This window comes from Lactuca saligna, chromosome 4 (genome assembly GCF_052625555.1).
Source record: "Lactuca saligna cultivar CGN05327 chromosome 4, ASM5262555v1, whole genome shotgun sequence".
Lineage (NCBI taxonomy): Eukaryota > Viridiplantae > Streptophyta > Magnoliopsida > Asterales > Asteraceae > Lactuca > Lactuca saligna.
The window spans coordinates 96,510,183-96,535,385 of NC_136420.1; positions in this window are offsets into that span (position 1 = coordinate 96,510,183).

Below are 25,203 nucleotides of genomic sequence, written 5' to 3' on the forward strand. Positions count from 1 at the left end.
TTGGATATGTTCTGAGAAGTCCACACTTTGTTTATTATATTGATACTTTGATTAATGTTTTAAAATACATGGTTTTATTTAATATTTAAGAATAAAAATTTGCAGAGTTGCTTTTGATATTAAATTAAATATTTATTGTGAAAATTAGGACGTTACAAGTTAGTATCAAAGCCTTGGTTTGATGGATTCAGGCTAGCACGAGGTGTGTATGAATTAAAAGTGAGGAATGATACATTCTTTATAAAAAAATGTTTTTTTGAAAAGTTTTAAGAAAAAAAAGGATGTGATGCACCCAATCAGCCAAAGCTCAAGTAAGTAATTACTAAAATACCCATACATTTTTGATATGATAAGTATGTTATAGTATGATATGCAAGATAGAAATTAGGCTAAGGTTCTGCATAAGATTGCATGCTAGAACGTCTGCTTATGAGAGCTTCCATTTATGCTTGTTATGTGAACTAATAGGGATGTATTCTAGTGTATAGGCTAAGGAACTTTCAGGAATTGTATGTTAGAATTTCCTGATCTTTTGAATGCATGATTGTCTGATGGATATGATGCTTGAATGATTCTTGTTTTATGCTTTGTGAAAACTATATTGATATGAATTAACTATTAAATGAATGTATTTGGTTACATATAACAAAAATTAAATAGTTTTAGAATGTTTTATTTGGATCTATTGTGCATCTCTAATATCTTTCAGTCGAAAGACTATTTAATTTTTTTGAATGTAATTGTAGTCTTAAGATAGTTAGTTGACATTGATATAAGTTTCTTTCGTGGCTAGTAGAAGGGTGAGATAGATTTCGTAATGACCTAAGAAAGGTGTAAGTAGATAATGAAAGATCTTGTATGCCCAAGAGTCACTATAGAATAATATTAATAATGACATATGATCATATAGGTGTTGGGTTATGAGCATTCTAACACTCCTAAGTGTACATGCAACCCTAAATACCTTGGATCTATGTTTTCTCTATTATACATGCAAATATCAACTTTCCAAGGTATTGTTCTATTCTAGCATACTAAACTTTGAATAACACAAGTTAGAATAACATACCTTTTGTTAGTGCTTGTCTTCATGAAGCTTGAGTGCCTAGTGCCCCAAGTGTGACACCTCAAATGGTTCACACAACACCAAATACACTTGGAATAACTTGAGAGAATTCTACACTTCATGAAATCGGCTAGCCCTCTCTAGAATCATACTAGTGCCGATTTTGTCAAGAATAAGATCTTTATATAGTGTTACAATTAAGGTAAACCCTAATTGTCATGACTTTCCATTTCCTTGGATCCATGGGTTCAAATACACCATGGAGCATCCATGGAGCATCATATGGGTTTTGGCCCAACTAGATAATCCATGGAGCATTAGCCCACTATACAAGTATGGATGATTTACACAATCAACCTATATATTTAATTAGTCTTCTTTTAATCACTTAATTAATCCTAGATTAATTCTTGATCGATACTAATTAAATAATATCATTATTCTTATTATTAATATACTAGAACTTATAATATATTAATAACCATAAGTGTCTTATTTCTCTCATTATACTCTATCCAAGTGCATGATGCCATGCAACCCAAATGGACCATGCCGGGTCGGGTCAAGTCTTACCAATTATAGTTATGGACTTAGACATTAATCCAACAATAGGGTCACACCTTATACCAAGTTACTGTTAATTGATTATTTATTAGTATAATTTTATAATTAATAAATATTATCTACACATGTACTTTACTGGAAAAACATTATTTTATGAAAACAATATTTTCCAGTATATTGGGAATTATTGTATCTAGGAAATAACAATAAAAGGGAACAAAAACTAGCTTAATATCATATGACATGATTTTAATGTTATGTACAAACCTTTTGGAAACTTTGATTAAAGACTTCGTTTGTTTCTAACTAACTAGTTGTTGGTAAAGTAAAAGACACTTCAACTTTTGTCTACCTTGCATGATGGCCGAAAATACATAAGCAGGAGTAGGATTGCTTTTGATTTTTTTTAATACTTTACATGATGCTTGTAACAAAAGCCTTATTCCTTCCCTTTATGGTCTTGACTTTTTATACATTAGATGGTATATAAAGAGGGATTTTCTTGTGAATTAGTTTGATCTTTTACTTGCATTCTTCTCTCAATCGAGGCTGCCAAAACCGTAGGTTTTGGAGCTCTCATACCTTCTCTTTTTCTTTAATTTAGTTCTTAGATTAAGAGCTTATATTTTGGTTCTCGTTAAGTTTTATTTGGTATAAACCTTAAACCTTAAGAAAAACTTATATACAAGTGAAGACTAGCATCTTGAAGTGGTTCTATTCTTGCTTTGATGGATACATTATAAAGAGATTATTTGGAGTTATAATGCCATCTTTATTAACTTCCTAATTTCCAAAAGGTGAAAAGAAATTAGAAAAAATCAGTAAATCATAGACTAGAAGAGTCCAGGTGTTCAAAATACTCAAACAAAGCTTCAAAATCGTCAAGTGGCAAGTAATGCGGAAAATAAAGAGTTGTAAATCACCATGTTAATGATAAAAACGTATTTTATATGTTGAAGATCAATGATTCAAAAGTGTCTCATATTCATAAAGATTTAGTTACAAGTGTTTGAATGGTAAACAAACTAAAACACTCAAATGGCTCTCTGAAAACTAGTCTAAACAACAATTGTGCAGAATGAGCAGGAATGAGCATAATGATCAGAATTGAGCAAAATGATCAAAATTGAGAAAAATGATCAGAATTGAGCACCTTTATAAAGGAGCCTAGGGGGGCTATTTATAAGCTTTGGAAAACCTCATGGCATGGCTTGACCAATCAAGTATTGACACGTCATCATGACCAAGTCATCGGTTGAAACATTTGCCCTACTTAACGGAGAATGGGTGGAATATTCCAATTATGTTAGTATTCCGTTAGGGTTCCATCCAAGTTATGACACTTCATAATTCTTGAGCCTTCTTGATCAACATTGAAAATGTGATTAGCAACATGAGCATCATGTTGCTCAATTGTCTTGATGTCATCAACTTCCAAAAGTGTCGTTGATCAAGTTGAGTTGTTTCCTAAATGTTGGAATATGTCTTGAAGTTGAAGATGTACAACTATGTGTTCATAATGGATCATGGACGAAGTGCATGTGCCTTTGAGCATTTGAACATGCCTTCATTGTACATGATGAGTCATATGCAACCTTGTTGAACCATCAATGTGATCATGTTGATCCATTGACTTGAGGTGTGCCACCAAGTATTCATGTTGATCCATCAATGTCTTGATGCTCCACATATGATCTAGATGTGGCATCTGAGATTATGACGATGCAAATTGCTTCCTTCAAGAGCTCCATGTTCACTTTAAGTGCGCTATGTTCAGCAAGTGCTCCATGTAAGCTGCAAGTGCTCCATGTCAATAGCAAATGATCCATGTCAACTGCAAATGCTCTATGTAAGCTATAAGAGCTCCAACATATGATTCTTCAAAAACTTGTTGAAACTTCAGGATCTTTCGAACCTGAAACATTCTGATAATGTTTGTTAGAAAATGTAAATCAATACTCAACTTATTTCAAGTGACAATCACATAAAAATATTTCCAACAGTTTCCCCCTATGTGATGATTACTGAAATAAGGAGTCTTAAAAGTGTGTAAAAGAAAAAATATTGATTTAACATTTCCCCCCATTGCTTCAATGGAATTTTCTGTTGAAGCAAACACATAAACAGAAACTTTGTAAATAATTCGAGAGATTGTGTTCCTCGAACTTTAATGATTTTGTTAAAGAAAAAGGTAACTGTCAATATGACAATTGAAAAAAAATTGGAATTGAAAAAAAAAATGTTCGAATTTGTGCAATCTTGATCAAAAATTGTTTTGTCAAGATAGGAAAGTAAAATGATAGATACGAATAACTTGCAAACTTGTGTTGTGTTTTATTTAGGCCGGAAGTTTGAAGAAAAATCAAGTGTTGAATAAAAGTGAAAGACTTGATCTTTTTCTACAAACTAAGAAAATAAATACAAACTTTGATATTTTTCTAAATCATATTTATGAATGTTATGATAAAAAAAAGTTGTTAAGTATTGGCCTTAAAAGACTATAACATATCAAAAAATAATTTGAAAGGTTTTTTTTTAAATGATACTTTCAAAATATGTTTAAAAAAATGTAGATATCTTTGAAATTAGATAAATACTAAGTTTTAAAAAGAATAATAATAATAATAATAATAATAATAATAATAATAATAATAATAATAATAATAATAATAATAATAAAAATAATAATAATAATAATTTTATTATTTATTATTATTTCTTTAAAATGGATGCTTAATTCCAAAAAAAAACGTATTAAAAAAAGAAAAAAAAACTAAAAAACAAGAAAGAAAAAAATTGTGCAAGAAGGAGGGGGAGGGGAGGGAAGAGCTAATGAGAAGGTTGGAGACGGGCTGCTCACGAGAAAGGAGAAGGTTGCGAGCAGGAAGATGCTTAAGAGGAGAAGATGGTGCATGAGGAGGTTAGGCGAAGATGGCGTGCAAAGTGGACAAGTTTTATCATAAGTTGCGAGGGCTAAGGATGGCGCAAGAGGGAACGCGAGGCAGATGGTATGATGCAAGAGGGAGTGGCGCAAGAAGACTAGGGGACCGAGAGTTGCTGATGCACCAAGAGGATGTGCAAAGCCACAGTTGCGCCAAGGAGCTTGGTTCACCAAAGAGGTTGCGCTTTTGCACCAAGGATGTAACGCCCGGGTTTCAGGGCTAAGCATTTTTGTCAATGTAATAGTCTAGGTCAACTCTTGTAACTCTTTTTGAAGTAATAAAGATGAAATATTTGAGTATTATGTGAATTATGTGTGTTTATGTGTTTATTATTTAATTATAAATGTATAATTAATAAAGAATAAAAATGAGCATCAAAATTAAAGTGTGAGATAATCCCGATATCTCTACATAAAGTTTTAGAATATGTCTCAAGGTTTCTGTGCATATAAGGAACGCCGAAATCCGAGTTATAACGAAGAAGTTATGACCGTCGAAGTTTCACGACAGAACCAGCACGATACCGGGAAGCATGAATAGTGAATTTACGATAGAGCGAGATTTAGCCTTAGCGATCTAAACAAAAGTCGTAGAATATGTTAAACTAAGAACATCGATAAAAAGAACGCCCAAATCTGACTTCGTATGAAGAAGTTATGAGATTTTAAACAGACCAATCATGTCCCGGCCTGTTAAAAATATAACTTTAAAAATAAAGTCAAAATTAGCCGACGGAGTCTAAATGAAAGTTGTAGAGTACGCCTCCACCTACGCGTGGATATAAAGAACGTCAGAAACGGAGTTCGTATGAACGAGTTACAAATTATAATAGCATATTTACGTATTAAAATAAAGTATAAATCATGTATACGTACACATATATATACATATGTATATATCATTAGAAAGGTATCGACGATGCGGTCATTATAAGACTAATATTGAGTTCTTTCGACATTAGTTTAGTACAAATATCATTAAATCCATTTAAAATGGTATTATAGAGGGGTGTTTAGTTGTTTATATAACTAAAAGGTCATTAAGTAATTATGGAGGGTAGTTTTTGAAAATTCAATTAGTATAAATAAGAGCCTTGGGCTCTCATATTTCTTGCACCATTCTCTTGATTCAAGAGTCTTTCTCTCCTTATCCCCCGAGCATTTCGGTCCCTCGTGATTCGACTTCTCTTTCTGTAGTTTAGTATAGTAAGGTGAGTGCTGAAGCGCTGCATGAATCTTTCTTAGAAAGATTCAGCGATGAAGTTCTGCCCCTGCAGAGCCCGACTCCTAGCTAAAACCCCCTTGTAAGTAAGTTATGCTTACCTTATTTTAATATAGCTTATATTTAAAATTAGTATTGTTATTATGAACTTATAATAAATACTTGGGCTATTATTATGGGTTATATAAGTATTTTTTTTAACGCTTATATAATAATAATAATAGCAAGACTATTAATTAGTCTCGGCGAATAATAAACTAAACTCTAGTGGTAATAATACTAGGTTTCGTCGAAGAAAATTCTATTTAAGAAGCGAAGCGCTGTCTGAGTTCGGAATCACCACCTTTTCAAGTGAGTGCATAGTTACTTTCAACTTACACATAGATATGAAGTATTTTATATAAATTACATGCTATGTGTGCATATTATCTGAATACTTGCTATCTATGCTAGATGAACGTTGTTATACATGTTTTCAATGATTTAAACTGTATATGTACTTTATATCTACGAAAATGTTGGGGTAAAACATGGGTAGATGTAATAGGTGATGTGTGATAAAATGATGAGAGGCCTTGATGTTGTTGTTGTTGATCCAGTCATCTAGCGGAGTATAGATGATGACCACGGACTCTTCTAGACAGTCCAGTGGAACACTAGCAGGCTCGCAACCTGTAGGTGTTGTGAACGATGTGTTCACCGGTGTACTCCATCCCCCACATGGTTGCCTATTAGGACATTTATTGCTGAGGAATCCCCTTAGCAGTAGTGTCCATCCCAATGATGATCCTTAGGCTAGGTCCCTTATGATAGGTGTTTAGGGACGTAAAGTGAGGATAACGGGAACGGGTGATCGGGTTATTGTTGATTGATGAAATTAATAAACTTATTTATTGTGGGTTGAAAACCCTATGTGCTCACTAGGCTCCCAAGCCTGACCCACTCAGTTTTATGTATTACAGGTAGTGGCGCATGAGCATAGGTGTGATGTTTTGGACGAGGGATTACGGATATAGGCCTGTAGATATGAAATAATGTAGTAAGGCTTATATTGTACTGTTTATACTTTTGATCTGTACGAACATGACATCCCGAGTCTTTTAATGAAATACTTTTCTATGGAAATGTTTTTGATAAATCTTTATCATATTATTGTTTTGGGACAAATTCCGCAACCCTTTTATTAAAAGATAACTCTGATTTTGAAATAAAGTATAAACAAAACCGGTCTTTTATGGCCGTGATTTTGGGGATGTCACAGTTGGTATCAGAGCATTAGTTTAAGCGAACTAGGAATTTGTAGGATTTCTAGACTTAAACTTAGAATGCTAAGCGATGATTGTGAGGTGTGAGCACTAGCTTATTTTAGGAATTGTGTATAAAATGCTTTTATGTGCTAAATGCTTTATGCATGATATGCTGTTATTTTGTTCGGATCTATGGTCTGTTGCCGACCGGATCTGGAAACCTTATGTGTTTTGGATTCTAAATGTACGACTACGATATTAGAACTAGCATGTAAACGTTTCGGAGTGATAAGTACGATTTAAACGTCTATCCTAAATAAAGATCTAAATTCACCTTATTCGGTGTATAGATCAAGATGGCAAGGACCCGTAGTGGAAACGTGAACGCGAATGGAGGTAGAAACCTACCCCCAGTGATCGAGCAAATACCAGTTGTGGAAGCTACTGCCGGACCAATAACGATGGCCGGAGTGCAAGCGATGATCCAGGCAATGTTGGATCGTCAAATGGAGGAAACCAGGCATTTGCTACAGCAAAATCGAGAGGAAGTGACTATTCAGATCGAACAGCCTGAGTTGAACGAAGGGCAGACTGAAGAAGGAAACTACAGTGGGACTATTGGTCAAGCCAACCCACCGATAGTTAGGCAAAACCACCAGGATGGAGGAAATGATGGATGTGGATGAAAATACAAGGATTTCATGGCATCCAAGCCACCGAGTCTATCTGGAAGCCCGACGCCAGTGGAAGTCATGAACTGGATCTCTGAGATGGAGACAATGTTTGAGAGTTGCGAGTGTAGCAATAGGCAGAAGACCGCTCTCGCAGTTCCTCTATTGAAATCTGGAGTACTAAGCTGGTGGAAGCTATTAGCTGATTCGATGCCCAAAGGTGAAGCAAGCAAAATGTCGTGGGAGGATTTTCTGGTACAGTTGAAGATGCAATACTGCTCTGAGCAGGATCTTCTGGAGATCAACAACGAATTCTAGAATCTGAAGAAGGGAAGAATGAGCGTTACTGAATACGCTGCAAGCTTTACTGAGAAAATGAAGCTTGTTCCTCACCTCGTCCCAACTGAACTCTCCAAGGTTAACAAATTTGCCCTCGGATTACCAGCGGACTTCGGTCCAATGGTCAAGCAAACTACCACTCTGAAAGCCGCCATCTGGGCTGCTAAGAATGTGGAGACCCAGATACGAGAAAAGGGTCTGGAGAGAGCGGAAGTGGGAGAGAAAAGGAAATTTGACGGATCCTCGAGGTCCGGTAAGAAAGGTAAATTCTCGAAGTCTGGTTCGAGAGGAAGAGGATCAGAAGCAAAGTGGTGTGACAAGTGCAAGAAGAAGCACTTTGGGAAGTGTGATGGAGGAGTCACTTGTTACAAATGCGGAAAGCCTGGGCACTATGCTAATGAATGCACCCTCAACCAGAAGGCCTGTTATGGGTGTAATGAAGAAGGGCACATTTTGAAGGACGGCCCGAAGAAGAAGGAGGCAGGAAGACCCAACATACCACCAAAGCCGAAGGCGAGAGCCTTCCAGATGACGCTCGAGGCTGCAAAGGAGGCAGCAGACATCGCTTCAGGTACCTTTCTTGTAAATGGTTTGCCTGCAAATATACTATTTGATTCCGGAGCCAACTACTCCTTTGTGTCGCATAAATTTAGTGCGAAATTAGCATTACCTGTAGAAAAACTTGATAACGCCCTAATTGTAGAAGTTGCCAGTGGCAAATTCGTACCTGTTAGTAATCGTATTAGGAACATCGTCATTGACCTAAAAGAAAACGAATTCCATGAGGAACTATTACCCATAGAGTTAAACGATTTCGACATCGTTTTGGGTATGGATTGGCTTAGCGCCAACGATGCCGAGATATTATGCCGAAAGAAGATAGTTAGGATAAACCCACCCGGAAAGGAATCATTTATGGTGTACGGGGACAAACGCAAAGTGAATTCTGGAATCATCTCCCTGATGAAAGCCAGGAAATGTTTTTCTAAAGGATGTGCATCATACTTGGCATTCGTAATCGATGCTAAGAAGGAAAAGAAAGAGGTGCAGAATATACCGGTTGTGTGCGATTATTCGGAAGTCTTTCCCGAAGATCTTCCCAGATTACCACCTGATAGGCAAGTGGAGTTTCGTATAGACTTGTTACCAGGAACAACACCGATAGCAAAGGCACCTTACCGATTAGCACCGACGGAGATGAAGGAGCTCATGACGCAACTTCAGGAGCTGTTGGACAATGGTTTCATTCGACCTAGTTCATCACCCTGGGGAGCTCCGGTGTTATTCGTAAAGAAGAAGGATGGAAGCATGAGGATGTGCATAGACTACCAAGAGCTGAATAAGGCAACGGTGAAGAACAAGTATCCATTGTCGAGGATTGATGATCTATTCGATCAGCTGCAAGGTTCGAGCTACTTCTCAAAGATCGATCTTAGGTCAAGATATCATCAGCTGAAGGTGAGAGAGCAAGATATTGAGAAGACTGCATTCAGAACAAGATATGGACACTACGAGTTCTTGGTTATGTCATCCGGACTAACCAATGCTCCCGCAGCATTCATGGATTTGATGAATAGGGTTTGTAAACCATTCCTCGATAAATCTGTGATAGTGTTCATCGACGACATTCTCATCTACTCGAAAAGCCAGGAAGAGCATGGCAAGCATCTACGAGAAGTGTTGGAGGTGTTAAAGAAGGAGAAGCTTTTTGCAAAGTTCTCCAAATGCGAATTTTGGATACGGGAAGTCCAATTCTTGGGTCATGTTGTTAACCAAGAGGGAATAATGGTTGAACCTGGAAAGATCGAGGCTGTAATGAAGTGGGAATGTCCGAAGAGTCCCATGGAGATTCGAAGCTTTCTAGGATTAGCCGGATATTACCGACGATTTATCCAAGGCTTTTCTTTGATAGCTGCTCCATTAACAGTTTTGACCCATAAAGGAGCTACGTATACATGGAGTGAGAAACACGATGAGGCGTTCGAGAAGCTAAAGAAGAAGTTATGTGAAGCACCGATACTTTCTCTACCCGATGGAGTCGAAGATTTCGCGGTTTACAGTGATGCATATGGAGTCGGGTTGGGTTGTATTCTGACCCAAAGAGAAAAGGTGATAGCATACGCATCTCGACAATTGAAAGAGCATGAAAAGAACTACCCCCCTCATGATCTGGAGTTGGCAGCGGTAGTATTCGCCTTAAAGATATGGAGGCATTACCTCTACAGCACGAAGTGCAAGCTCTTCACTGATCATAAGAGTCTCCAGTATCTCTTTAATCAGAAGGAGTTGAACATGAGGCAACGACGTTGGCTAGAACTTCTCAAGGACTACGACTGTGAGATACTTTACCACCCGGGTAAAGCAAATATTGTTGCTGATGCTCTCAGTCGGAAAGTCAATCTAGAAAGGAAAAGGCCAAGAGCATTAAGAATTGAAGTCGTCTCGACGATTGTGGAAAGTATCAGGAAAGCTCAAGAAGAAGCTTTAGAGAAAAATGACCGAAAGGAAGAACGTTTGGGAAGAATGTTAGTGTTCGGTACAAACAGTCGAGGACTGAAGGTATTCCAAGATCGAATTTGGGTACCTAAGATGGGAGGAATAAGAGATCTTCTGCTGGAAGAAGCACATAAGACCATGTACTCAATTCATCCCTGTAGCACTAAAATGTATAAGGACTTAAAACCCTACTACTGGTGGCCGACGATGAAGCTCGATGTTGCGAAGTATGTGGCCGAGTGTGTGACATGTGCGAGAGTCAAGGCACAACATCAAAAACCGTATGGGAGTTTAGAACCTTTACTTGTACCCATGGGTAAATGGGAAGACATCACCATGGATTTTGTGACGAAACTACCCAGGACGAAGAGCGGACACGACATGATTTGGGTAGTGGTGGATTGTTTCACCAAAAGTGCACACTTCATAGCAGCCAATGAGAAGTGGTTTATGGATAAACTCGCAAATGCTTATGTGAAGGAAATTGTAAGACTTCACGGTGTCCCTCTTACGATTGTATCAGATCGTGATAGTCGTTTCACATCACGGTTTTGGAGGAGTCTACAAGAGGAGTTGGGTACAAAGTTGTGTTTAAGTACTGCTTACCATCCGCAAACTGATGGTCAGAGCGAAATAACGATTCAGACGCTGGAAGATATGCTGAGAGCATGTACCCTCGAATTCCAAGGGAATTGGGATGAGCACTTACCTCTGGTAGAATTTTCCTACAACAATAGTTTTCACTCAAGCATCAAGATGGCTCCTTATCAAGCCTTGTATGGGCAGAAGTGTCGTACGCCGTCTTGTTGGCTTGAAGCTGGAGAGAAGCAGTTTATGGGCCCCGAGATAGTCCATGAGACTACTGAGAAGTTGAAGGTGATTAGGGAAAGGATGTTAGCAGCACAGGATCGTCAGAAGAGCTATGCTGACAAGAAAAGACGACCGATAACTTTCAAAGTTGGGGATTCCGTTTTGCTTAAAGTCTCACCGTGGAAGGGACTTATACGATTTGGGAAACGAGGAAAGTTGAGTCCAAGGTTTATTGGACCGTTCAAAGTTCTTCAGAAGATTGGGAACCAAGCTTACAAGCTGGAATTGCCCGAAGAACTCAATGGTATTCATAACACCTTCCATGTGTGTTATTTGAGGAAATTCACGGGAGATGTTCCCGACATAATTCCAATCTCAAAGTTAAGGATGGATGAAAATAAAAGGTTGATCGAAGAGCCTGAGTCAATTGTTGACCGTAAGACTACGAAGTTACGACGCAAGATGGTCGACTTGGTCCTAGTCCGATGGAAACATTCGAATGGGTCGAATCTCACTTGGGAAACGAAGGATGACATGATGAGTCGTTATCCACATCTGTTTGTTGATGCATGATTCCGGGACGGAATCATCCTAAGGGGGAGAGAATTGTAATGCCCGGGTTTCAGGGCTAAGCATTTTTGTCAATGTAATAGTCTAGGTCAACTCTCGTAACTCTTTTTGAAGTAATAAAGATGAAATATTTGAGTATTATGTGAATTATGTGTGTTTATGTGTTTATTATTTAATTATAAATGTATAATTAATAAAGAATAAAAATGAGCGTCAAAATTAAAGTGTGAGATAATCCCAATATCTCTACATAAAGTTTTAGAATATGTCTCAAGGTTTCCGTGCATATAAGGAACGCCGAAATCCGAGTTATAACGAAGAAGTTATGACCCATCGAAGTTTCACGACAGAACCAGCACGATACTGGGAAGCGTGAATAGTGAATTTACAATAGAGCGAGATTTAGCCTTAGCGATCTAAACAAAAGTCGTAGAATATGTTAAACTAAGAACATCGAAAAAAAGAACGCCCAAATCTGACTTCGTATGAAGATGTTATGAGATTTTAAACAGACCAATCCCGTCTCGGCCTGTTAAAAATATAACTTTAAAAATAAAGTCAAAATTAGCCGACGGAGTCTAAATGAAAGTTGTAGAGTACGCCTCCACCTACGCGTGGATATAAAGAACGTCAAAAACGGAGTTCGTATGAATGAGTTACAAATTATAATAGCATATTTACGTATTAAAATAAAGTATAAATCATGTATACGTACACATATATATACATATGTATATATCATTAGAAAGGTATCGACGATGAGGTCATTATAAGACTAATATTGAGTTCTTTCGACATTAGTTTAGTACAAATATCATTAAATCCATTTAAAATGGTATTATAGAGGGGTGTTTAGTTGTTTATATAACTAAAAGGTCATTAAGTAATTATGGAGGGTAGTTTTTGAAAATTCAATTAGTATAAATAAGAGCCTTGGGCTCTCATATTTCTTGCACCATTCTCTTGATTCAAGAGTCTTTCTCTCCTTATCCCCCGAGCATTTCGGTCCCTCGTGATTCGACTTCTCTTTCTGTAGTTTAGTATAGTAAGGTGAGTGCTGAAGCGCTGCATGAATCTTTCTTAGAAAGATTCAGCGACGAAGTTCTGCCCCTGCAGAGCCCGACTCCTAGCTAAAACCCCCTTGTAAGTAAGTTATGCTTACCTTATTTTAATATAGCTTATATTTAAAATTAGTATTGTTATTATGAACTTATAATAAATACTTGGGCTATTATTATGGGTTATATAAGTATTTTTTTTAATGCTTATATAATAATAATAATAGCTAGACTATTAATTAGTCTCGGCGAATAATAAACTAAACTCTAGTGGTAATAATACTAGGTTTCGTCGAAGAAAATTCTATTTAAGAAGCGAAGCGCTGTCTGAGTTCGGAATCACCGCCTTTTCAAGTGAGTGCATAGTTACTTTCAACTTACACATAGATATGAAGTATTTTATATAAATTACGTGCTATGTGTGCATATTATCTGAATACTTGCTATCTATGCTAGATGAACGTTGTTATACATGTTTTCAATGATTTAAACTGTATATGTATTTTATATCTACGAAAATGTTGGGGTAAAACATGGGTAGATGTAATATGTGATGTGTGATAAAATGATGAGAGGCCTCGATGTTGTTGTTGTTGATCCAGTCATCTAGCGCAGTATAGATGACGACCACGGACTCTTCTAGACAATCCAGTGGAACACTAGCAGGTTCGCAACCTGTAGGTGTTGTGAACGATGTGTTCACCGGTGTACTCCATCCCCCACATGGTTGCTTATTAGGACATTTATTGCTGAGGAATCCCCTTAGCAGTAGTGTCCGTCCCGATGATGATCCTTAGGCTAGGTCCCTTATGATAGGTGTTTAGGGATGTAAAGTGAGGATAACGGGAACGAGTAATCGGGTTATTGTTGATTGATGAAATTAATAAACTTATTTATTGTGGGTTGAAAACCCTATGTGCTCACCAGGCTCCCAAGCCTGACCCACTCAGTTTTATGTATTACAGGTAGTGGCGCATGAGCATAGGTGTGATGTTTTGGACGAGGGATTACGGATATAAGCCTGTAGATATGAAATAATGTAGTAAGGCTTATATTGTACTGTTTATACTTTTGATCTGTACGAACATGACATCCCGAGTCTTTTAATGAAATACTTTTCTATGGAAATGATTTTGATAAATCTTTAGCATATTATTGTTTTGGGACAAATTCCGCAACCCTTTTATTAAAAGATAACTCTGATTTTGAAATAAAGTATAAACAAAACCGGTCTTTTCTAGCCGTGATTTTGGGGATGTCACAAAGGAGCTGCGAAGGGGAGTCTTTCACAGAGGGTGTTGCGACAAAGAAGAAGTTGGGCTAAGGCCAAAGTTCATGTGGCGCCAAAGGTTGGACCAAAGTGCGCCATGACCGAAGTTGCACAATTTTTTTTAATTATTTGGGATGGTATGACAAAGGAGTGAACACAAAAATTGATTTTGGGTCAAGAAGGTGTCTTCCAAGAACAAGTTGAGCACAACACAAGGTAGGATGGCACAAGATGAAGTTATGAGTCTTCACAAGATGATGATGTGCCAAGGAAATCAAGGGTAGGGACAAGATGCTTACAAACGGATTGGAGTTGCGCCAATGTGTTGTTCACGAAATAATGTTGATGCTTACAAGGTATGTTTCTCACGAGGATTATTGTTGATGAGGGTTATTGCTCATGAGGGTTATTGATGGAGCAAGAGAAGGATCGGGTTGAAGGTGTATGGCTCCCAAGGAGTTGTGAAGCAAATAGGGTGTGTGTTGCTCATGAAGGTTGTTTCTCAAGAGAAACTTGTTGCACTAATGCCTTTGCTCACTAAGGGATGTTGATCCAAACTCAAGAAAATTTCGATTTTGATCCAAAACAAAAATCAGTGTGCTCCAAACGAGTATGAGTGAAGTTTTTTTGAGAAAGTGAAAAGGCAAGAATAAGTAGTAAAAGTGGAGTATTTATAGGTGAAGGTTTCTAGGGTTTCTCAATGGGCCAAAGTAGGGATTCCATGGGCCATCTTGTGGATCCAGAAGGCTTGGATGACACACAATTATAAATAGGACACTATCAACTTGATTCACGAGCGAGAGAATGGTGACTTGAGAACCAAGAAAGAAAAGGTGGCACATGCATGGATGTTTTCTTAGAGACGTGCATGGAACCTAAGGAATGTTCATGACCTACTCGGGACGTGTATAACCTACTTGAAACATGCATGGCGTACTTTAGATGTGCATAACTCACTAAAAATGTGTATTCCCTACTCAAAACGTGCATGTCACATTTATAATGCTCTATGTGGACTTGATGATCCAAATGGACGTGATTCACCAAGTGGTTGAAGATGCTCCAAGTTCTTGAACATGCTCCAAGTTTGTGAAGATGCTCCATGTTCTTGAACATGCTCTAATGTTCTTGAACATGCTCTAATGTTCTTGAACATGCACCGAGTGATTGAAGATGTTACAAGATGGTCCAAGTGACTTCAAGTTGATCCAAGGTAGTAGAGATAGCCAATGATGATCCAAGTGATCAATTTGAAGAAGATGGTCCAAGATGCCTTGAGATGATCAAGATGAATGAAGATGCTTCATTCATTCATCCAGTTGGTCCAAAGAGGTGGAGATGGTCCAAGAGAATGCAGTTGCTCCAAGTTGGATGAAGAAGGTCCAAGTGATTAAGTTGGTGAAGTTGCTTCAAAGTACTTCTAGTTGGTCCAAGTTAATGAAGTTGCTCCAAGAGAATCTAAGATGCTCCAAGTTGAATGCAGTTGCTCCAAATTTGGTCCATGTACTAAAAGTTGTTCCATGTTGGTCCAAGAGCATGAAGTTGCTCTAAGATGCTTCCAATTGATCCAAGATGGTCCTTTAAAGCTTTTGATATTTTCCTTCTTCACTACATACGAGAATGCTCCATGAACCAAGACACGAACATATGGTTTTATTGAAGGGGATGGCCCACTTTTCATAAGATGCTACACCTGGCTAAGGATGTTCCATGATCAAGTAAGTGATATTCTCTATCTAACTTAGCTGCTTTACCTAGATTCTAAGGCATGATTTAAACAGAAAATATAAAAATGCAAACACTAAATAATTTATCTTTAGGCGTGATGTGTGTGCATGTGGATAGAGAATTTGAGAATGGAATGGTGAGATGCATTAAAGTGTGTGCATGTGGAATAAAAAAACTTTAAAGAAACACTAGAACTTTAAAGTACCAATATTAGTTATGTACTAAAGCAAACTGAAGAACCACATAATTTAGTATTTTGAAAAATCATTAAAGTATGGAGCAACTAACCTTCTTCATTTGCATAGTTGTGATAACAACTTGCATTTTCCTAACAAAAGTAAAAAAATAAAATCATTTTGTTATTTTCTTTTGTTTAAATTAAATACAAAAGACAGAAAATAAAATTTTTCTGTAGTTTTCTCTTATGTAAAGTAAAAATGAAAGTAAAACCTTTTGGGAGTTTTTATTTTGTGTAAAATAAAAACGAAAGTAAAATCTTTTTGAAGTTTTAAAAAAATTGAGAAAAAAATAACTTCAAATGCCTGGAGAATCTGGATTAAGCATACTAAGTCCTCCTAGAAAGTGTAACAACTTGGATTCATCTAGAGCTTTCGTGAAGACATCTTCAGTCTCTTCATCTGTAGGAACAATATGAAGCTCAATATGACCTTTCTAAATATTATCTTTTAGAAAATGATACATGATATCAATGTTCTTGGTCATTGAGTGGTTAACTGGATTGTGATAAATTTCAATTGCACTCTTAAAGTCACAATAGATGGGGATCTCTTGCATTTTGAATCCATAATCTCTCAGTTGTGTTTGCATCCAGATCACTTGAGAACAAAAACTGGTGGGAGCAACGTATTCAGCTTCAGCGGTAGAGGTTGAAACACATGTTTGCTTCTTTGAAGTCCAATTGACCAATCTATCACCTAAGAATTGACAGCTACCAGAAGTGCTCTTTCTGTCGAGCTTGCATCCTCCATAATCTAAGTCAGTAAAGGTTTGGAGATAGAAGTTGCCTTTATCAGGATAGAATAGACCCAGAGATGCAATTCCTTTCAGATATTTGAAAATTCTTTTGACTAGCATGAGGGGTGATTCCTTTGGATTGGCTTGAAAGCGTGCACACATACATGTTAAAAACATGATGTCTGGTCGACTAGCTGTAAGGTACAATAATGAAACAATTATTCCATTGTAGTGTTTATGATCTATAGATTTCCCATTAAGTTCTAAATCAAGCTTGTAGGATGTAGACATTGGTGTCTTTATAGTTAATACATTCTCCATACAGTATCTCTTCAACAGATTTTTGATGTACTTCTCTTGACCAATGAAGATTCCCATAGGAGATCTACAAACTTGTAGACCTAGGAAGTAATTGAGCTTACCTATCATACTCATTCTAAATTTGTTTTTCATTAACTCGGCAAACTTATAACTAAGATCCTTGTTGGTTGAACCGGATATGATGTAATCGACATATATTTTCACAACAATCAAATGGTTGTTGTGTATTTTCCAAAAGAGAGTGGGATTGATAGAACCTCTTTGAAATTTGGAGTCTTCCAAGAATTTGTATAGTGTTCCATACCATGCACTTGGGGATCGCTTTAATCTATAGACAACCTTTTGAAGCTTATAGCAATGTTTAGGGAACTTGGGATCTTCGATTCGAGGAGGTTGTTGAACATAGACATCCCTATCGATTTCATTGTTCAAGAATGCACACTGCACATCCATTTGGTAGACCTTAAAATTGTTGTTTGCAGAAAATGCCAAGAAAATCCTAATGGCTTCTATTCTTGCAATTGGTGCAAAGGTTTCATCATAGTTTATTCCTTCTTATTGCGAGTAGCCTTTGACAACCAGTTTGGATTTGTTACTGATGATGACTCCATCTTCATCACTCTTTTTTCTATAGACTCATCTTGAACTAACAACTGATACTCCTTTTTGTGTTGGTACTAAGTCTCGTACATTGTTGCGTTCAAATTCAGCTAACTCATCTTGCATTGCTTTTACCTAATCTGCATGTTATAGAGCCTCTTTGATTCCTTTAGGCTTTATCATGGATAGAAAGCTTGCATATAGACATTCATTATTGGTTGTTAAACGAGTCACTACTCCATAATCAAGATCACGTATGATTTGATCTACTGGATGATCCTTTGTCCATTTTCTGAGGCGAGCTTCCTTAAGGATTTGAGGATTTCAAACTACCTCATATTGTTCTCTTGGATGAGGAGTGTAGTCGTAAGTGAATGTTCCTTCGAAAAGATCGTCTTAAAATAGTCTAGAACTACCTTAAACATGTGGTTCCCCCTTAATTATTGCATGCTTGAATTCAATAGATGGAGTGGATGCGAAGAAACTTGAAGGGTTGGAACCTGTCTAGTGGGGTTCCACCCGAAACGATGGACTGGATGGTTGGGAGGATTGTAAAGTACCTTTAAGAATGGAAATATCCAAAGGTGGTTCCCCCTAAAAAAACAGTGACTAATTCTATGACTGGTCTAGATTGATGATGGGAGGTTGGGGTAGATGGTTCAGAAGATTCTAATGGACTTTTAGGGATAGAATCATTCGAAGATGGTTCCCCCTCAACGTGAGATTTGGTGGAACTAAAGTCTTTTGATGGTTGATGAGGTTGAGAGACAGCAGGAGAAGTTGTTTTGTGTGCTTTTCTGATTCTAGGGTAGATGGTTGAGTTGAAAAGAGGAATTCAAAAGCTACTTCAAGAGTTTGATTATGGATACCAACGTATAGCATATGTATATAGGGTTCCCTCAGTTAGTTCAATATCAATAGGATACATGTTCACATTTCATGTGGAATCAACAAGGATGCACTTGTTGGTATCCATAATAAAACTCTTAGTTTTGGTGAACATAACCTCATGATCATTGGCACACAGTTATGCAACACTGATAAGGTTATGCTTAAGTTCTCGTTTGATATGTTTCCATGTCCTATAACTTCTCCTTTCATGTTGTTTCCAAAAGTAACATACCGACTTGGCATTGTGATCTTGAAATCTCTAAGATATCCTTTGTGTCTAGTCATGTACCTGGAGCATTCACTGTCAATATACCATCATGTATCATCATGTGGTACCCCGAAACAAGTTTTAGGTACCCATGTTTGTTTAGGTCCTTAAGTGTTAGATTTCTTCGGACTTGTTGGAGTTGGGAGTGCCTTTTCTTGTTTATCATTAACCTATTTAAGTTTTTCTTGTTTTCTAGAGACCTTGTTTTTGGCTTTCTTAGTGGTCTTGTTTTAAGGTTTGTTCTGTGGGAAAGATGGTGAGTTGGTGAACTGGGTAGGAATTCCTAGAGAAGGAAATCCATAATTCATAGGCATTCCAAATGGATAAAAATGGGAAACTGGGTATTTCCACCGAACTAATTGATCATTGGAAACCTAGATTTCCCCCAAACATGTGATTCCCTCCTATGGATGGAGTAAAACCATATGGACCAAGAATAGAATTCATAGGGTAATTACTATTCTGAGACATGAATGGATTTGTTTGAACAGGATTTGGTCTCATCATTTCAGATAGATCTAGAAGATTGTAGGTTTGAAACTATTCTAATAATTTATTTCAGTTTGGTTTGGAAATCCAGAATTTGAGAAACCATGATTTGAAGGAAATGTTCTTTGGGTATTTGAAGTTTTGGGAGGAATGGTATGTCTGGTCTTCCCTTGACATGGCTTAGCCTTTGGTACTCTATTGTCTTCTTATCCTTGTCATTTTTTGTAGTCTTAACCAATTTGGGTTTTGAAGGATGGACTATAGTTGGACCTCGTTTTTTAAAGACATTAATTTTCTCTTTTCCCTTATCCGTAAAAATATTAGTTGGGATTGCATCAAATGAGTTTAGTTTTAATAAAAAATTTCATTTAACATAAAATGGTAAAAAAAAACAAACTTTATTTATCAAAACTACCTAATGGTAGCAAACGACAAATTTTGTCAATTAAAACTATATATGTTTAAAGTTGAGATTTTAGTAATTTATCAAACTCCAAATCTTATTTTATAAAAGGAAGTTTTATTAAAAGGTTTATAAATGTTGTAAAACGCTCAAACGGTAAAAGTTAATACTAGTTATTAAATTATTATTATTATTATTTGGTTGTTTTGAACGGTGGATTTAGTGGTTAGCAGTTAGTATCACGAAAGCAGTTAGTACCATGAAACCGTCAACGCCTGTATTAGAACTCGAGACCTCTAATCTAAGAGGCAAAGTCTCTACCAAGTGGGCTAGTCCCACTTGTCTATTATATTTAAAATTTGATTGTGTCGATTATAGAAAACTGGGTTTTATAAATAAAAAAACATTGTTAAAATGTGATTTTATATTTAAAATGAGATTTTTAAAAGTATACCATGGTTTATTAGATGAATGCAATAATCATGATATAGTATATGAAACTAGAATTATAAAACATAAAAGATCCTTTAAAACCCTCAAATATGTGGAATCCGTTTTGAAAAACATTCGTACATCTCTTGATACACTAGTGGGAGAAATGTCATATAACCGCTTAGTGTTATATTTTGATAGTTTGGGTGTATTTGCGATTTCTATAACCAAGTTGGCCGATTACGTAATTTTTTAAAATTGGATGATTTGATGGAATTTTTTTGTAATAAATGTCACCTGAGCAACAGAGAATTGAGTCATAGATTGCATCAAACATGTATATTAAATTGTGTTATTAGAGATTCCAGAAACTAGGAATTATATAGTAGAATATAATTAATACTCAATATCTACCTAATTGTATTCAAATGAATGAGATAAAGGTCACCTAAATGTTTATTTGTTTTTCAACTTGGATCCTAGACTTTGATAATTAATGTTTTTAGAAAATAAAAGGGTATTAATTATTAAAGATTTAAATATTGAAAATACTAAATGAATTTTGTTAAAATTTTGTAGATGAATAATCCAATCTCATTTCCATGCATCATAGTTCACTTGTTGAACTAAATAAAACAACTACATTCAATGGATACAATTTCAATGAATGGGTTCATGTCTCGAAGGACCATAAATTGTACAATCTTGAAGGACCTATTTCTAAAACCTTCACTTTTAGCAGTAAATGTGAACATGATACCTATTAAAGGCATCAATGTGATGTTGAAGACGATTCTAACATCATACTAGGAATAGTTATTCCTTCTTTCCAGGAGGTTTTGGATAATTTAGATGTATATATGATGATATAATAGGTTAAGCAAATATGCCAACAATATAGTTACATTTATTCTTAAATCAGTTCAAACAATGGAATAATGTAAGGTTGGAAGGAGTCATTATGTGTCATCTAAGAAGCCTATATTTTATGGAATGGATACCTTTAGGCCCAATAAATCCAAGAAATCCTACATAGATAGATCATGTTTCTTTTGTGGAGAAATGCGACACTGGAAAAGGAACTACTCCATTATTGGAGAAGAAATTATGGAGAGACTGGTACTTAATGAATCTAGTAGATAGAAATTATTCTTTTCAAATAACACTTAAGTGATTGGTTCTTAAATGTTAATATAATATTTGTAAATTTCTTGCATATATTCAAGAAGAGTAACCATTTGAGCACATGCAATTTAGAAATTCATTATTGTGGTTTAGTTTATAATTTATGCTTAGAGCATAATGCACTTGTATTGTTAAACAATGTTTGTTTTGGAACAATGTATGTTTTAATTTATGTCTCACTTAATTTACTAAAATTTGATTATTTACTTAAACTATTTTTCATAATGATCACATTCATATGCTGAAATGATTAAAATTATGTTATGAGACTAGATCTCTTAATAAGAATTATTATGTAAATATCAATGTTTTATAAATAATAAGTTCGATATGCAAACACTACATAAACTTGTTTGAATCAAACTTATCTGATACATTGTTATCTTTACCATATCAATGAAATAAACATATTCCAACTTCAAGAAAGGGGTCTTTGAAGGAAAATAATGTAGCGTTTTGACATATGCAGATCTTATTTATATGTAAAAGATTCCTAATGATATTTTCACTAAACTATATAGAAAATAATTATTAATGAACTATACATTATGTTGTATGACTTCCTTTCTAATGAATGTCTAAGATTTAACAACAGATATCAAATCAACTTTATTAATAACTATAGTCATTGTAATTATATTTACATGTTAAAACATAATAGTGAAATCTTTTTTGAAGATTTCAAATATATAGTTGAGATACACACTAATAGAACCATCTAAAGCCTTAGTTATAATAAAGGATGAATTAAACCTTACTAGATAAATTTTACTTTCTAATCGATGGAAATTATCCTCCTTTATTATTTTTGGGATTATACTTTAATCAATGTTGCTTGTATTTCGAATATAATAACAAACTAATAAGTAGATAAAACACTATAAATAACATTTAGTATGGAAAGGCTTCATCCGTATTTCACTAAATATTTTTTTGGATTTGAAGCCTATGTTAGAATAAAGCTTCTAAATCTAAAATCTACTAATTACATATTTGTAGAATACTCTAAAAGTTGTTTAGATTATTATATACAAACCCACTAAGAATAAGTTTTCTTATTCCTCTGAGAGCTGAGTTAGCAGAAAGCACGTTTCTAATGACAAAGCAAGTGGGAGGCACATGGAACTTGAAACAGCTCAAGAACCGTAGCCTGATGTAGTAACAGATGGCACTAGTTTTAAAAAGGAGTTGTTGAACCTGAATAACAACTATTCATCAACACAAATTGTTCACATTGGTAGTAGACAATCATCTATGACTTGATAAATGTGTAATATCTTATTAATAAGTTCTTCTTGATGGTTTTTGGCAAATCCATCAACTACAAAAATGTTATATCAGATCTCGAATCTGATAAATGAAATGGAGTCATGAACATGAGATGTAATCCATGTCTAATAATCAAGTATGGGATTGATTAATCTTACTCTCTATAACAAGGCTAAAAAGAGTAAGGATTCTTCTAGAAAGAATACATACAAGGAGATCTATACACATTTAGCAAGACTTGTTACAAAAGGACTTTCTCATACACATGACATTGAATATGATCTTTATCATACTCAAGACATTAACTATGATAAACCCTTTTCACAAGTATCTATGATTAGATCCACAAGGATATTATTTACCGTAACTACATATTCTTAATACGATATATGGAAAATAGATTTCAAGAACAACTATTTTTCTTAATAGACATATGCTAGAAGATATCTATACAGATTAGCAGATAAGTTTTCTTAATCCACGTTATCCTAATAAAATGTGTAATGTTTGAGATCCACTTGTGGATACAAATCAAACATCTCAAATTTGGAATCATCATTCTAATATGGAAACAAATAGTATGTTATATCAAACTGAAGATAACATCTGTGTATACTAAGAACTAGTGGAACCAAGAGTGATATTCCTAATCTTGTATGAATGAGACATGCTTAATCATTTGGAATTACATTTCGACTATGCAAGGTCGTTTAACCTTTACTTGGAAAGTGTTTTTAAAATGAAAGACTTCAGAATACCAAGATACATTCATAGAATGTAAAATCTATAGAGATAGATGAAGATGAATGTTAAAGTTTTAAAGTCTTTAGTCATATGTTGACAATATCTTGAAAGAGATGACGATAGAATATTCCCTTGGAGGATTCTTGGCATTGTCACGTGGCACCATTTTGAGTTACCTCAAAAGGACCTAGCACATGGGCTAAGCTAGATAAAATGATTTATATTTATTTTTCTTGGCAAATGAATCCATCATTTATGTTGTACTATGCACAAGACTAGGTATATGATTATGCTCTAAACATATCATAATATACCAATTGCGTACATGGATAAGTTACTAGATGATTTTGAGAACATTCTAAGAGTACTTAAGAAGAAATAATAGAATGTATATGAGATAATCAGTTTAGAATAAGATCTTTATGTGAAGAACTAAATAAGATGCTAACTTCAAAATAGATGGATATAATTGAAATGAGTAAGCCAGACATAATTATACAATATACTAAATAAGAATACACTGCTACTTCAGAAGTTGAAATCAAATATGATTGGACGAACTAGATCATTTAAAAACTAGGTTGAGTCCTTTCATTTAGGGATAACCTAGAAATCTTTTGTGACTTATACAGTGTACTTAGTCAATCTATGAAACTCTAGGTCACATCAGAACACCAATCATATTCTCCAAAATATTTAACTATACTTTGAGTAAAATAAAAATGGAGATAATAGTATTCGTAGAATTCATACAAATTAAATTTAGTCAGACCCATTAATAAAGTCCTTCTTTAAGCTAAATATGAATGGCCACACTTAAGATATAGGACTTAATTATTCTAGAAATGAGATTTTGATTTGAATTTAGTATTTGGATATTGGAACATTAAGACAACAACTATTATATTGTTTTGATATATTTGGATATGCTCATCGCACCAATACTTGTTGTGTTCTATATTGACATGTTTAATCCATGAATAATTTAATTATTCTAAAAGTTTATAGTCGGTTATAATTATGGGAGCAATTATGAAGCAAGACTAATATGGATTGGATTGATTGACTCTCACCAGATGAAAGTAAGAAAGTGTTTGTAACTAAGATTCATAGGTACTTCGGAGAACTGGTACTGAACAGACCTGAATCAAGGTCAGCTCAAATATCATTCGTATGAGTAATACTTGATTAAAAGCTATTATCTTTATATACTTAACACATGAGATACATATTGGGACTTAAGTGCAGGGAGTGTTTTGCTTAGATATGGTCAAGTGGTGATCCTTAAATAGGAAGTTATAAAAGCCTTTTTTAGGTATGGTGTGAACTATACATGAGGCTTATGTTGCCAAGATGGTATTTGTTCCTCTTATATATTTAGAGATATACATCTAACATGCATTACCCAAATTTGAACTCCAAATGTAATTGATTGCAATCCAAGTCTTGTGTACTTAATTGGAAAAACATTATTTTATGAAAATAATATTTTCCAGCATATTAGGAATTATTGTTTCTAGGAAATAATAATAAAAGAGAGCAAAAACTAGGTTAATATCATATGGAATGATTATAACATTGTGTATAAACCTTTTAGACACTTTGGGTAAAGACTTGGTTTGTTTTCAACTAAATAGTTGTGGG